The sequence below is a fragment of the Mercenaria mercenaria genome, chromosome 17, assembly GCF_021730395.1.
Source record: "Mercenaria mercenaria strain notata chromosome 17, MADL_Memer_1, whole genome shotgun sequence".
NCBI lineage: Eukaryota > Metazoa > Mollusca > Bivalvia > Venerida > Veneridae > Mercenaria > Mercenaria mercenaria.
Genome location: NC_069377.1, coordinates 30443721 through 30457313, shown reverse-complemented (window position 1 = coordinate 30457313; position 13593 = coordinate 30443721). Strand labels below are relative to the sequence as shown.

At 36.8% G+C, this 13593-nt stretch overlaps 1 protein-coding gene across 5 annotated transcripts in view; it reads left to right on the top strand.

The window, feature by feature from the left end:
• The window catches only part of LOC123536141 (beta-hexosaminidase-like), a 47465-nt gene that overhangs the window by 15047 nt on the left and 18825 nt on the right, over window positions 1-13593 (top strand). The window contains exon 1 of one of the 5 annotated variants that reach the window (XM_045318981.2): window positions 6568-6726. The exons of 2 other annotated variants lie outside the window; for them this stretch is intronic. The gene's annotated coding sequence lies outside the window, so the exon portion shown is untranslated. Of the gene's footprint in view, window positions 1-6567; window positions 6727-8498; window positions 8601-12676; window positions 12809-13593 lie in introns of those variants that run through there. 2 more of the 5 variants (XM_045318982.2, XM_045318983.2) reach the window with 2 other exon arrangements.

Genomic DNA, 13593 nt, shown 5'->3' with positions numbered 1-13593 from the left:
ACAGTTAAGCTGCCAATATCCTTTTAAATTCAATAAAGTTGAACCCTTAATCAAATTATCATTCAGTCTGTTGTGTAGTGTTCTTAACCTTTAGTCGATATTGCAGCACTGACGGCATGCATTGAATCCCATTCCCGTACAATCTGGGGACCTATTAAGCGTATAAGGTCACATCTTTACTGTGTACAATCGTTGTAACAATATCATATTCAATGCCGTCTACTATGTTTGTTTAATACAGCGAAAGCGTGTCAACGTGTTCTTTGAAGCGTGTAGTCAGACAGGTATAATATAAGAGAGGGTCGTTACGAAAACACGATAGCAATGAACAATGTTTTTGTTTCTCATGCATCATTTTTTTTATAGAATAAAGAGAAGAATAGAGTTTTGAAAAATATATGATATTATATAAATATCATATGGCAGCGTGTGTGACATTGATATTGTCAGCCTGAGGGCAGAATGTAACCCGAGGCGAAAGCCGAGTGGTGACATTCTGTTTCGAGGGTTGACAATATCGATGTCACACACGCTGCCATATGATATTTATTTTATTATACCGAACAGAATATAGATCTAAAACATAAAAATGTTTAAATGTGTTTTAATTGACTTAATTTACCAGTTTCATCTTTAGCGCGGTAATCGCATGTGTACAAGGGAGTCAATCAAATGGCTAAACAATTGAAGCAGTTAATTGCCCTTATATGACATTCGAAATATCAGCGCGGTCATATGACCTGACAGTCACTTTCGCTTGGTCACGTGTCAAAAAAGTTGAAAATGTTTTTGATAGTCAAAATATCTCTTTCTCGGGTAATGGGATTTTATCATTGTAGGCAAAAGAGAGGTATAATAACATATATTGTCGATCGTTTAAACTGCCCTCTAAAAGGTTAATTTAAAATGAAATGGACAGTGACATGTATAGAGCGGTGTGTTGTATGGCATGTTTTATTTCGTAGAATAAGATGCATAAAAAATTTAAGGTTTCACAAGGTGAGAAAAATGTGCAGCCAGACCGGGACTCAAACCCGGGGGCTTCAGTATATACCGTTCCGATGCACTACCGACTGAGCTACCCAGCCGCCTACATATTTTCTCCCCGTTTTAATATTCAAGTTCTATACCGTGACATATTTCCCCACCATTTTGAAATTCGTCCTCGAATTTCTACGGGTAATTCATTGGGGATTGGGGACTAACCAGTGTAATGCCGTCACAGTTCCATGTTGGGCGCAAAATTCACAGGGTGAAAAAAATGTGCAGCCAGACCGGGACTCGAACGTCACAGTTCCATGTTGGGCGCAAAATGTCACAGGGTGAGAAAAATGTGCAGCCAGACCGGGACTCAAACCCGGGGGGCCTCAGAATATACCGTTCCGGTGCACTACCGACTGAGCTACCCGGCCGCCTACATATTTTCTCCCCGTTTTAATATTCAAGTTCTATACCGTGACATATTTCCCCACCATTTTGAAATTCGTCCTCGAATTTCTACGGGTAATTCATATATAAGTAATTGAGGGCGTTGGAGACTAACCAGTGTAATGCCGTCACAGTTCCATGTTGGGCGCAAAATGTCACAGGGTGAGAAAAATGTGCAGCCAGACCGGGACTCGAACGTCACAGTTCCATGTTGGGCGCAAAATGTCACAGGGTGAGAAAAATGTACAGCCAGACCGGGACTCGAACCGGGGGCCTCAGAATACCGTTCCGATGCTCCATCGACTGATGAGCTACCCTTGGTTCCGTTTTCTCTTCATATTTAAATAAAAAATGTTAACTTTTTCAGCATTGAAACTTTGATAGGCACATTTTAATTATTATTATAAAAAACCCTGAAAAGGCATTTAGCTTCTTAAACCGCATAAGGACCGGCGTAAAATGTGCGTTTTGTTAGATTAGGCCTAATGAAAAATGATGTATGGTTCTGGTGACCAGACCGACCCTGTTTCTTTCTGCCGACCCTGAACCTTTTTCCGATTTTTGGCTCACCTGAGCCAAAGGCTCGCTCACCGTCAGCGAACAGCATGAATCCTGATCAGACTGCGCGGATGCGCAGGCTGGTCTTGATCCATGCTGTTCGCAAACGCACTATGTTGGTTTTCCTATGGCGCGGCTCATTTGTCAATAACGGCAATAATAATGTACGTTTAAAAACTTAAAGCAAAGCACTGTTAATCAAGGAACACCAACAGTAAAGGAGTTGAATCCAGTTGTACGACGATGATTCAATGAATTCTGATCAAATCAAGATGATTTTCCATACAGAAATACGTTTTGAAGTCTTACTATGCATGACCTAAATGGTGCCAAGTAATCTCTCCTTTGTATACTGTTGAGAGACTTGTTACGTCTGCAAGGGTAGCATTTGCTTGTCAGATAACAGAAAAAGTAACCGGCAACTGTTAGCAATAACAAAGCGACGGTAAATAAAATTTACCTTTAACAACAATTATTTTGAAAGAAACAATTCAGATACCTTGAAAATGTTAACTAGCCGTAAATGACTGGGAAGCTGATTTTAATGTTAAATACAACAAAATGTGTGCAATTTATAACATAACCTTATTAACCTTATTTACAAATGGAAATGAAATAATAATGTAAATTTTAGTTAAAAAATAATTTATAGCAAAACAGTGCTTTATCACTATTTATACACGATGGGCGGTTATACGTCGGGCGTAATAATTTCACGAGGGCGCAGCCCTCGTGAAATTATTTCTGACGACGTATAACCGCCCAAGTGTATAAATAGTGACGAAGAACTGTTTTGCTATAAATTATTTCGATTCTAATATGTTCTTTATTGTAAAATGTATATCAAATATGATGGAACTGTTTCTTCGCGCACGCTTGGCGCCAATAGTAGGTCTTTGTTTATACACGCCAGGGCCGGAACTGGTAATACTTCTTGCGGCAGAATTCAGTTCGGGCGAAAATTATTGCGAATTATTCAGAAAAGCGAATAACTAACTCAGAATGTTTGTAAATTAATTAATACATTTGTGCAATGTGACATTTCATTTAATATATGTTATTAAGTAAAATATTTCATGAAATTTGAAAGCGCTATTTCTTGATGCGTACATTGCGCTAAATATCACGTTGACGTGACGTCAACATAACACCGTTGTGACGATTAAAGCATTGTTAATCATATTGGAAAAATGAATAAATTATTCTTCGGAGTTCATGCGAAATAAACGACAGAATAAGATCGGCAAATTAAACATGTATTGCTTGCGCGATTCACGGATTTGCCGATCCTATTATGTCGTTCATTTCGCTTGAACGCCGAAAAAAATCAGTTCTTAAATTTCAATGTATGATCGATATATCTTTGACCGACAGAACTTTAAAGAAACGTATTTTTTGTTGTTGTTAATTGAATCAAAAGAATGAATGTTACGAAATGGTCACGGTAAACAGACATTGTCACTTTTTAATTTTTTTAGTATCATTCATAACGTATGTTTAACAGTAGTTAACAAAGATATCATAGCACGCTTAAATGTCACAAAGTAAAAAGTTAACACAAAGTATTGTCTTCAAAAGTATTCACACAGTTTAAATAAATTAAGTTTATATTAATAATAGTTTCTTTCTAGAGTAACACAGAGTTTAAACAAAATTTAGCCAGATAATGTCCGGTCAATCACAAAGTTCATACACGCAGATAAAACACTGTCTCTTTGAAACGTTATTTGCAGCAATAAATTTTGTTCTCTTATCTGTATGTAAGTTATAAAAACTATAAATGGTTAAGTAGTTGGTCAATAATGGCTGCATACTGCGTTCAATAACATGGCGTTGTATTAATAATTTTGCTCAAGTGAAATAGGCCACTTATATCACTTCTGAAGAAGGCATCGCAACTAGATAACGAAAGTGTGTATTCCCGAAACATTATAGAGAAAAATCAAATAAAAGGTCGAGTGGCTGTAATACTTCGATTACAAACGGAGATAACTGTGCACTTCGTCTATATAAAGGTTTGTTGTGTTCTTCCAAATACTTACTTTACAATAGTATTTTAATCAGAAAATTAATTTATTGGTGACAAGCAATGTTACAGTCACTGACAAGAATATTTAATTAATTCGTATGGACACAGAAGTTACAAAAACAATATGGGCCGCGCCATGAGAAAACCAACATAGTACTTTTGCGACCAGTATGGCTCCATATCAGCCTGCGCATCCGCGCAGTCTGGTCAGGATCCATGCTGTTCGCTTTCAAAGCCTATTGCAATTAGAGAAACTGTTAGCGAACAGCATTGATCCTGACCAGACTGCGCGGGTGCGCAGGCTGGTCTGGATCTATGCTGGTGGCAAACGCACTATGTTGGTTTTCGCATTGTTCGGCTCATTAATTATGATGATAAGGTAGAAAGTAATAGTACATGAAAGTAACATCAGTCAAAGCGGTTATAGATTTTAACTTGACATCCGGTCCATGCAAGAGGCATATATAAAACGCAAGCACTTGTGTCAGTTCATGAAAGGTCATTAAATGTACAACAGCCCCCAGCTCCCCTAAGGCCGGTTTAAGCGGAACTCTATTGAATGGCCTCCGGGATCCCAGAGGACCAAAACTATAACAACACTGAGTCCAAGTACGGGGAAACATTTTACACTAATAGACTGCTTTGTGATAGTTATTATAAAGTGGCAGGGGCCAGTTTCGCATTTGGCCCGGGTACGTTTTTTAAATAAAATAGATAGATGCACTTTAAAGGCATTTATATTCAACTGGTTATTTATGATGTTTATAGAACTGAGGATTCCTGCATACAAGTAGTTATTGTGTAAAGTAAATATGTGCTTGGATCGATTTTCCTAGCTCCGTGTAGACGGCCGGGTCTAATATCTTACCTGAGGTAACGGAATTTGGACGAAATGGAAACGGTCATTCATCCATCCAGATTCAGCATAAAATTGCGGAAAAAGTAAACGGTTATGAGACACTTTTCTTCCCACCATTATTTTCGTCTGGCAACATACTTTAAAAATGTACATGTGGTTTTAGGTCAATCATTTGCAGATAATACGGTACAGGTCGCGCAAGGTGTGCATTTTGGGCCATTTTTGCCTCAAAATTTAGTGTCCTGAAACCTGCGTTTTACTTGTTTTTATCACAGAAGCAACAGAATCGGCAGGCTGAAAATGTCACATTATGAAGTGCTAAGTCTATGCAATACATTCGCCCAAAATTTGCCTTTAATTTATCAAAATTTGAGTTTTCATGATTATTTTTTCGCACTGGTATCAGCGCAAATTTGTGGAATTTTCGAATCTACTGTCCCTCACCCCCATAATCTGTGAGAAGATCCTTTGGGAGCGAAGAACACAATGTATCTTACGGACATGGAAGTTATAAAATTGGTATATATCTTAAGGTATTTGGTCAATACTGATTTCGTACTGCGTTCGATAACATTATAGCGTTATGTTTATAAACTGCTCCGATGAATTAGGCCATTTATATCTGTGAAATACTCAAATCGCAACTTGATGATAACAAATCAAACATTTTGAAGAAGTCACATTATCTATTTACTTTTATGGACATGTAAGTTATAAAAACTATATAAATGTTTAAGTATTTGGTCAGTAGTGGCTTCATACTGCTTTTGATAACATGGCGTTATATTTAAATAAATTGCTCAAGTGAAATAGGCCACTTATATCACTTCTGAAGAAGGCCGTGAAATACTCAGATCGCAACTAGATAACGAAAGTGTGTGTTCTTCAAATACTTTGGAGAAGAATCAGGTAAAAGGTCGAGAGGCTGTAATTCTTTAATTACAAACGGAGATAACTGTGCACTTTGTCTATGTAACAGTTTGTTGCGTTCCTCCAAATACTTTCTTTACTATAGTATTTTAATTAGAAAATTAATTTATTCGTGACAAGCAAGGTTACAGTCACTGACAAGAATATTTATTCATTCGTATGGACACGGAAGTTACAAAAACGATATGTTAAAGTATTAAGTCAATCGTGGTTTCATAGTGCGAGATTGTTAACCTTTACCCTGCTAAATTTCTAAAATGGACTGGCCTATCATTCAATTTTGGCAATACCATTTATTATTCGAAGGGGTGTTCACTGAAAATTTACTGACTGAATAGCGAACGGTGCAGACCATGATCAGCCTGCTGCACTGGTTGCAAAGTTAAAATCTTTTGCCGCCAGCAGGCTAAGGGTTAAATGACAGCTTGTCAAGATTAGACTTCTTGTCTAAATAAAAATGTGTTTTGAAGACATCTGCTATCTATTTTTATTACCTTGTATGTGTCAAGTTTAATCTATTAACTGCACGTACTTTATAAACTAAAGCACTGTGACTGAAGTTTTGGTTAAAGTACATTTATTACAAAAGATAAAACTAAACAGGCAAAAAAAAAACACACCCTTTAAATCGCACTTTTATACGACATCAATTCGTTGTTTGCATAAATTTAAAACTATCCTATTTCAATAACTCATTGTGTTATCAGGCTTTTCTCAAGGACACAACATGAGATTAAAATCTTCTTATTTTGTACAAAAGAATAATCATGTCAAATGAAAAGCAAAAGAACTATAATTATTGAAAAATTACTAAAAGTTGGTCTGAACAGTTTTAATTTTTCGGGGCCATGACTCGACTGCATTGTTTATGGAATAAATAAGAACAAACGGCAGTATGTAAGAGAGGCGAAATAAAATAAAGGTATGTTTTCTTTAAAAAATATTTTTAAAACAGTCGAAGGGCCATTGTTTGGCTATTATCAGATAGTATCTTTCGAGAGTGTGATTTATCGTATTCATTTCATATTAGTATTATTTTCAGTATTCACACTTTTTAACTGTAATTTAACCATCAAGCGATTTTGCATTTGCGAACAGTGCGGACAAAGATCAGCCTGAACGTCCGTGCAGGCTGATCTTTGTCCGCACTGTTCGCTATTCAGTCTGTAAATTTTCAACGAACACCCCTTTAAATAATAAGTGATGCTGCCCAAATTTAGTCCATTTTAGAAATTTAGCAGGGTAAGGGTTAAATGCATCTATCATTGTTACAAATATACAATTTATTCTTAGAGATAAGACCCTAGATTTCAGTGTATATGTTTTTCATACATTATATTTGAAATAAATCTAACAAGAAAATACATCTAGCCTAAATGTACTTGAATTCTTATTGTTAACACTTCTGTAACAGAAATTGCAAAGTAGGAAAAACGATTATTTGACTTTAAAAGGAATGTTGACGTTGCATTTACACATGCTTTTTTTCAAGACGTATTCATTTAGTTGAACGGGAAACATCTGTTTGTTTCATGAAAACGTGTTAGCTATATGTTTCTTCTCCTGTTTTAATCAATACATTATTGACACAATTTCACACACACGCTAAATTTGCGATCGATAGAAAAAAGCGAGATCTGCTTATTTTCAAGATTGAAAATTCATTGTATTACCGTGTTTATTTTTATCATATCACCGGCAAATATTTACAAGGATTAATTTTTTTTCAAATTTTAGATTATTTCCATACGATGGCATATTTCTGCCACGAGATAGCTAGGTAGCTATTGCGAAACTTTAACAATTATCTTGATAAAGTTATACTTTTCGGAAAAGATTATCTCAATAGTAGAAAGTTTCCTGTAAATATTATTAATGTACGACTTTTTTGCGTAAGTGCCCGTAGTTTCCACTTATGAGCTAGACAGCTATCTCGATACTTTCAGAAATTATCATGATATTTTGAACTTTTCTGGAAATTTTATCTTAATAACCTAAAGTTTCATGGCAATAAGAAGTATATCTAGAAGAAAATAATTTACTGCTATAATGTTTTCCAAGGCACAACATTACCGGAAAGTTGAAAATATTATCGTGAAAGCTACCAAGCATCTCGTGGCAGTTTCATGCACTATTTTTGCGCTAAAATATTTTCAGGAAATAAATAAAAATCTAGAAAACACCATGTTTTGCTGAAATGTTTTCAGAAAAAAAAAACATACACATTTCTTAAAAAGTTTACAATATCATCGTGATAGTTACCTAGCTGTCTCGTGGCAGAAATTTGCCACCATATAAATTTCCATGATTATAATATGAGCCGCGCCATGAGAAAACCAACATAGTGCGTTTGCGACCAGCATGGATCCAGACCAGCCTGCGCATCCGCGCAGTCTGGTCAGGATCCCTGCTGTTCGCTAACAGTTTCTCTAATTTCAATAGGCTTTGAAAGCGAACAGCATGGATCCTGCGCAGGCTGGTCTGGATCCATGCTGGTTGCAAACGCACTATGTTGGTTTTCCCATGGCGCGGTTCATATTTTTTACACGTCGATTATGCGCAACTTGGAATAGGAGTGTAGGGCAACATCTATAATTACTTAACAACGTCTACAGCTTACGAATTTGATACAAACGCTTGCAAAGTTATTTTAAACCCTTCACAAGACGCCACCTTTCCATGCGTACTTTTTGACCGACCCTCTCATATACTATATTGTCGTTGTATGCCGTTTACAATGTAAACATGTGGCAACCTTAGGATATATGTGGATTTATATGCATATGCTCGTTAACGGTTAGTCCATTTCTACATTAGTATACTGTTCATAACTTTTAGATGTCATACTTTGTTTTATATATAGTTTATTGTTCATACTGAACAGAAATTGGAAGGTATTTTATCGATCATTAAAATTGAAAGAAAATTAAATGAGCCGTGCCATGGGAAAACCAACATAGTGGGTATGCGACCAGCATGGATCCAGACCAGCCTGCGCATCCGCGCAGTCTGGTCAGGATCCATGCTGTTCGCTAATAGTTTCTCCAATTCAAATAGGCTTTAAAAGCGAACAGCATGGAGCCTGACCAGACTGCGCAGATGCGCAGGCTGGTCTGGATCCATGCTGGTCGCATACCCACTATGTTGGTTTTCTCATGGCACGGCTCAAATATCTCTATATGGCATGTAATTTTAAATGCTATGTAGCATAATGATGCTGCTTTATAGTAATTGTTTGAGTAACAAAATTAATTAACATTATTTATATAAAAACGAAATAAACATAATTATTTGTTTGTATAAACAGCGTTATACTAAGTTCAAGATAACACGCATTTGATAAAAGTTTAACTAAGGACAGTATAATTAAACCGGTATTAATGCACTTTATACCTTTTCGTTTTCGTTTTCGTTAAATGGTTTTTATATAGCACGTGTAATTAACAGCTATACTTTTGAAATGTGTGTAGACTTTCTTTTTTATTTTTATATTTCTGCACATGAATATTATTGATGACCTATTTCATAATTTATGAAGCTAATCAATTTGTCGATGTCATTACAATGATATGATTTCTTGAAAGAAATGCAGATTTCAGATTTATTCATAATCCATGGCATATAATATGCGTGTGGATAAAACAAAGTGAAATAATGAGACAGTCACAAATCAATATTGTACAAAATATTGTGCAAAATGTTGTGCAAAATGCGGTACAATGTTTTGAAAAACTATAAAGGTCGTCTATCGTCTACAAAGCATTTTCATCGATTTTTGAGGCATTGATTTCATACGTAGCAAGGCCAGTTGAAGTAACTCTCCCATTGTTCGATAAAATATGAATGAGAGCGTAACATTAGGCACAAAAAGTAATGGATCTAGAATTGATCATGACAAAGTCTGAATATATGTACCTTTCATGTACTTTTCATGCACATTGCTTTGTACACATATAAAGTTGCGGTGGCCTAATGGATAAGGCATCTGTCTGCGGTCGGGAGGTCGAAGGTTCGAGCCCTGTCATTATTTAAGTTCAACTGTCTCAAGTAAACTAAAAGATCTACGACAGCCAATTAACGCAACGCCCGATTGCACGGTTTGAATTTGTGCAGTGTAAAATTGTTTGTATTTAACCGCGCGGAATTAACAGGACTAATCAATACAGTGTACTACAATGTTTATACACGCATTATTTTCTTTAATAATTTAACAGTTTAATTGTAACAGTTAAGCTGCCAATATCCTTTTAAATTCAATAAAGTTGAACCCTTAATCAAAATTATCATTCAGTCGGTGTGTAGTGTTCTTAACCTTTAGTCGATATTGCAGCACTGACGGCATGCATGAATCCCATTCCCGTACAATCTGGGGACCTATTAAGCGTATAAGGTCACATCTTTACTGTGTACAATCGTTGTAACAATATCATATTCAATGCCGTCTACTATGTTTGTTTAATACAGCGAAAGCGTGTCAACGTGTTCTTGAAGCGTGTAGTCAGACAGGTATAATATAAGAGAGGGTCGTTACGAAAACACGATAGCAATGAACAATGTTTTTGTTTCTCATGCATCATTTTTTTTATATAATAAAGAGTAGAATAGAGTTTTGAAAAATATATGATATTATATAAATATCATATGGCAGCGTGTGTGACATTGATATTGTCAGCCTGAGGGCAGAATGTAACCCGAGGCGAAAGCCGAGTGGTGACATTCTGTTTCGAGGGTTGACAATATCGATGTCACACACGCTGCCATATGATATTTATTTTATTATACCGAACAGAATATAGATCTAAAACATAAAAATGTTTAAATGTGTTTTAATTAACTTAATTTAACAGTTTCATCTTTAGCGCGGTAATCGCCTGTGTACAAGGGAGTCAATCAAATGGCTAAACAATTGAAGCAGTTAATTGCCCTTATATAACATTCGAAATATCAGCGCGGTCATATGACCTGACAGTCACTTTCGCTTGGTCACGTGTCAAAAAAGTTGAAAATGTTTTTGATAGTCAAAATATCTCTTTCTCGGGTAATGGGATTTTATCATTGTAGGCAAAAGAGAGGTATAATAACATATATTGTCGATCGTTTAAACTGCCCTCTAAAAGGTTAATTTAAAATGAAATGGACAGTGACATGTATAGAGCGGTGTGTTGTATGGCATGTTTTATTTCGTAGAATAAGATGCATAAAAAATTTAAGGTTTCACAAGGTGAGAAAAATGTGCAGCCAGACCGGGACTCAAACCCGGGGGCTTCAGTATATACCGTTCCGATGCACTACCGACTGAGCTACCCAGCCGCCTACATATTTTCTCCCCGTTTTAATATTCAAGTTCTATACCGTGACATATTTCCCCACCATTTTGAAATTCGTCCTCGAATTTCTACGGGTAATTCATTGGGGACTAACCAGTGTAATGCCGTCACAGTTCCATGTTGGGCGCAAAATTCACAGGGTGAAAAAAATGTGCAGCCAGACCGGGACTCGAACGTCACAGTTCCATGTTGGGCGCAAAATGTCACAGGGTGAGAAAAATATGCAGCCAGACCGGGACTCAAACCCCGGGGGCCTCAGAATATACCGTTCCGGTGACTACCGACTGAGCTACCCGGCCGCCTACATATTTTCTCCCCGTTTTAATATTCAAGTTCTATACCGTGACATATTTCCCCACCATTTTGAAATTCGTCCTCGAATTTCTACGGGTAATTCATATATAAGTAATTGAGGGCGTTGGAGACTAACCAGTGTAATGCCGTCACAGTTCCATGTTGGGCGCAAAATGTCACAGGGTGAGAAAAATGTGCAGCCAGACCGGGACTCGAACGTCACAGTTCCATGTTGGGCGCAAAATGTCACAGGGTGAGAAAAATGTGCAGCCAGACCGGGACTCGAACCGGGGGCCTCAGAATACCGTTCCGATGCTCCATCGACTGATGAGCTACCCTTGGTTCCGTTTTCTCTTCATATTTAAATAAAAAATGTTAACTTTTTCAGCATTGAAACTTTGATAGGCACATTTTAATTATTATTATAAAAAAAAACCTAAAAAGGCATTTAGCTTCTTAAACCGCATAAGGACCGGCGTAAATGTGCGTTTTGTTAGATTAGGCCTAATGAAAAATGATGTATGGTTCTGGTGACCAGACCGACCCTGTTTCTTTCTGCCGACCCTGAACCTTTTTCCGATTTTTGGCTCACCTGAGCCAAAGGCTCGCTCACCGTCAGCGAACAGCATGAATCCTGATCAGACTGCGCGGATGCGCAGGCTGGTCTTGATCCATGCTGTTCGCAAACGCACTATGTTGGTTTTCCTATGGCGCGGCTCATTTGTCAATAACGGCAATAATAATGTACGTTTAAAAACTTAAAGCAAAGCACTGTTAATACACATAAACTTGTTAATTAATTTGATGTTTACAACAGTTTTTAATAGAGTTCATGATATATCATTCCATTAGACTCCCCTCAACGATGTGGGTTCAAGTCTCATTCGGGGTGTTGATTTCTTCTTGTGAGGAAGCCACTGAGGCGGAAGGTCGGAGGATCTATCCAGTACCCGCCCATGATGAAATAATGCACAGAGGGGCACCTGGGGTATCTTTCTCCACGATCAACGTAAGACAGTTGACGTATGATCTATGATCGTGTCGGTGCGATGTTAAACCAAATAAAAAGCAATTCGGACCTGTAATACATTTAAAGATATGTAATATGCATGTATACTGATGTTTACATTATCTCAACGATTGTGATAATCTGGCTTATCAAGCAATATGAATGATACTTGAATACATGTATTAATTATTTGGTCGTTAATATCTTATCTATATTAAACGTTTGCCACACAATTTGTAATGCTTAATAATTACAAAGTACAAAGTGAACATTTGTGTTAGTATGGATTGTTATTTATTAAAAAGATGCAGGCGTAATTAAGGAAAAGATTTATACGTGCGAAAGGAATTCTTTTCATTAGACTGAAAATCACGGTATGATAATTTTTACTGGAGATAAACCTGGAACTGAAACTGAAAGTGGTTCGTTTGATTAAACGCCTATTTTTATACAATGGCATATTCAGTGGCGTTGTACATAATAATTAAACATGTCCGAAGGCTATCTTCAACTAAAACATTTTATATCTAGATATTTACATCAAACGACGAAAATCCTTATTAAATATATCTAACTTGCTACATATAGTAATTAATTACACATGTAGTTGGGGATACATATTGATTTAATGCTGTCCGTCTGTCTGTCAGTTCGTTTATCCACGCAATTTTTCCGACATCACCGGGCAGATTTACACAAAACATTTACAGGAGGGATCATTGTCAAGCCTAATTGTGCATATGGTTAGCTTTTTCCGGTTTGATGATTTTGAACCAGTTGTGGCCAAAGGTTCGTCAAATTTTATAAAGTTTTGGCCACTTCTCATATATTTGGACAGATTTCCAGCAAACTTCGCAGGAGTGATAAATGCCAAGCCTCAGTGTGCATATTTTTCGGCAGTTTCCGGTTCGATGATTTTCAGCGGAACTGTGGTCCTTGATTAATCAAATTTCATCATGTTCTGGCCTTTTCTTTTTTATCATCGGGTAGAATGACACCACATCTTACAGGAGTGATCAGTACCAAGTCTAATTGTGCATATTGTCGGCCTTTTCTGGTTCATTGATTTTCAGGGGAGTAATGGCCCTTGCTTTGTTGTATTTTACCTTATCCGGGTAACTGCTACGATGCTACCAAGAGGATTTACACAAAACTTCAC